This window comes from Engraulis encrasicolus, chromosome 1 (genome assembly GCF_034702125.1).
Source record: "Engraulis encrasicolus isolate BLACKSEA-1 chromosome 1, IST_EnEncr_1.0, whole genome shotgun sequence".
NCBI lineage: Eukaryota > Metazoa > Chordata > Actinopteri > Clupeiformes > Engraulidae > Engraulis > Engraulis encrasicolus.
In genome coordinates this window covers 97,501-100,120 of record NC_085857.1, presented here as the reverse complement: position 1 = coordinate 100,120, position 2,620 = coordinate 97,501, and the positions used below count along the sequence as shown (strand labels likewise).

Below are 2,620 nucleotides of genomic sequence, written 5' to 3'. Positions count from 1 at the left end.
TTTGCTTGTCATCATTTCACTATAATTTAATTTCAGCGGATAGTCTGAGCACATAAACTGGAATAGTTCTAGGTTTGTGGCGTACACCTGCAAAATGCATCATTCCTCAGTTATTGTTCATATTAGCATTCCTCAGTTAGCAGAATGTATGTTGAGACATTGCTTAATATAATTCGCGGAGGTCATTTTCATACCGCGAAATTATAGGGAGATTATAGTTTAATGTTTTATCTGTCGTCTTAATATTGTGCATATTCATGCTTAGGCTGTTGACATGTGAAAGTTGAATGTTTGATACCCATATGCTGAAGTTAGATGTTTGTCATTGTGCTGCATGTGGACGGTACCGTTTTGTCTGTAAAACTATGGAGGCCAATTACATGCCATCGTTCCTCTTAGGAGTAATGTTCTCCCTTGTGTTGTTTTCTGTCATTGCAGATGCGATGTCCCAACAAGAATCTGTCAGTAGGCTACCACATGTAAGTACACACACTCCCAGTATAAGAAAGCAAATTAACGTCAATCAATACATTGTGCAGCTTTAGTCTGTTAATGTGACTATTGCCAGTCAAGTAGGCCTACCCAGATTGTGCTAATGCTATGACATGTACCACTCTGTTGCGGATAAGCACATTTCTCCTTGGGAACTCAAGAGCCTAGGAGGTACTGTAAATTGCCTTGTGAATGTGGTCTTTAGTAATTTTTCAAATACTACCTTTACAATATGCTTCCTGACCCTAGACCTGAGATCCAATTCCTCTGTAGGCCTACAGATATTATTGTTATAATTAATAAAATACAAGACTATTGTCCATATCCATGGCTGTAGCATACAGGTCGAGTGCCATTCAATGAAATATACCTCATACAGTATCTATTTACTGGATATTCATACCATGCTGACATTTTTTTTTAACCCCAAAACCTGCCACTATTATACAAGTTATTAAAGTTGTTTGTATACAAAATGGATATTGTTCTCATTACCCTCCATGTGCCTTTTTTTGTACCTGTCTGAACAGTACACCTCAGCAGGCACACCAGAGAAGGACCACTCCTGGATAAGGATTTGAGCCACTGCCACGACTGCCATCTCTACACTATATTACACACGTGAGTCATTATCACAAGCCTGGTTCTAGCAATCCATAGCCTTGCGCTGTGTGGCTCTTATGAGGCGAAGATAAACAAAATGTAACCAAGTGATTTGTATGATGTCCCAAGCATAACAAACCTAACACATCAGCAAGTGAGACTGAAATTAGGCCTACACTTAGATGTTAGTTTTTTACATTATGCTTCCTGATTCTATACCTAAGACCTATTTCCCGAGTAAAGCGATCACCCTCATATGTTTGTGTATAGTAATAAAATATAACTGGTACTATATCCACGGCTGTGTGTTTCAGGCCAGCAGATGTGGGAGGTGGTGATCAACGTGACCCGTCAGCAGGTGGAGGACTTCCACAGCCCTGCGGACTACTGATTACTGTGTGTGGCCTAGAGCTAAACCAAATCTGACAGGGTGCCCATCATCAGCTGCTGTGACGGGCCTTCCATGGTGTTGCTGTGCTTATTGAAAGGACATACAAAAACTTGTGTTTGGTTTGCACAAACCAAAGCAATATGTAAATAAACTGCACAATTTGTACTGCTAAATCCTGACATTGTAAGTAGTTGTGAAGTAATAGCTGTGTGCATTTGTACAAGTAAAAGCAGTATATAAATATGTTACACATACTTAAAACGTGTTCTGGCCTTTTCTGTTCAGCATTACAACGAGAAGTCAAATGGTAAAAGCATGTTAATATACAGATCTCAAGCACAAGAAACATGGGATGATAATAGTAAGTGTTTATTTAACCCTATCCAGACTGGGGGGGGGGGGCTAAAAGTGCCCGCACCAACTTTGATGTAGTATAATTCCTTAACGACTTAAGCTATGACTACGAAACTTGGTGACTTTTCCTAATATTTAGTTGGCTACAGTTTAGTACCAAAAGATTATGTTTATCATTTTTGCCGTTGCCATGGCAACGGTTTTCTGACAGGTATGTCTGACCGAAAATCACTGATCTAAGTCTCATTATTGTTCCTTTTTCATATTTTTTTGCTATTTCCATTAGCATCAGACAGCTTTGTGAACATTAAAGTGGTCTGAAGCATATAATCATTAAAATTTAAGTGCATTACCTAAATTTGATGGAAAATACATTATGACGAGATTTTGGGTATGATAAACAGATGATGTCATAATGACGTCATAATACCAGATAATGACACAAAAATTATGTCAGTCATAGATGTCCATATGTAGATCATCTCCCCAAAGTTTGGTGGTCATACCTTATTCCGTTCATGAGTTATGAGGGGGGGGTCAAAAGAGCCCCCCCCAGGCCCAGGAATGCCAAAAAAGCCCAGTCTGAATAGGGTTAAATAAGAAACAAGTTAAACGTCAACACGACTCATGACGTACATGTATATGGGGGTTCTTCTTGTGTTGTTGGTCACCACATTGCTTCAGGGATTGAAAGCAGTACTATGTATTACTTAAGTCATATTGGTTGAGACATGAGGTACGTTTAATGAAATGTAAATGACTTATTAAATGGAGGATAAA

The 2,620-nt window shown here is 38.9% G+C and overlaps 1 long non-coding RNA gene across 2 annotated transcripts; it reads left to right on the top strand.

The window, feature by feature from the left end:
- The first annotated feature begins 213 nt into the window (after window positions 1–213).
- Window positions 214–1,468, top strand: LOC134434785 (uncharacterized). 2 transcript variants are annotated; one of them, XR_010035001.1, is made up of 3 exons: window positions 214–479; window positions 1,023–1,113; window positions 1,410–1,468. It is a non-coding gene; the product is annotated as an uncharacterized LOC134434785 (long non-coding RNA). The 2 variants fall into 2 exon arrangements; XR_010034568.1 differs by having other exon boundaries at window positions 214–663.
- The last annotated feature ends 1,152 nt before the right edge of the window (window positions 1,469–2,620 follow it).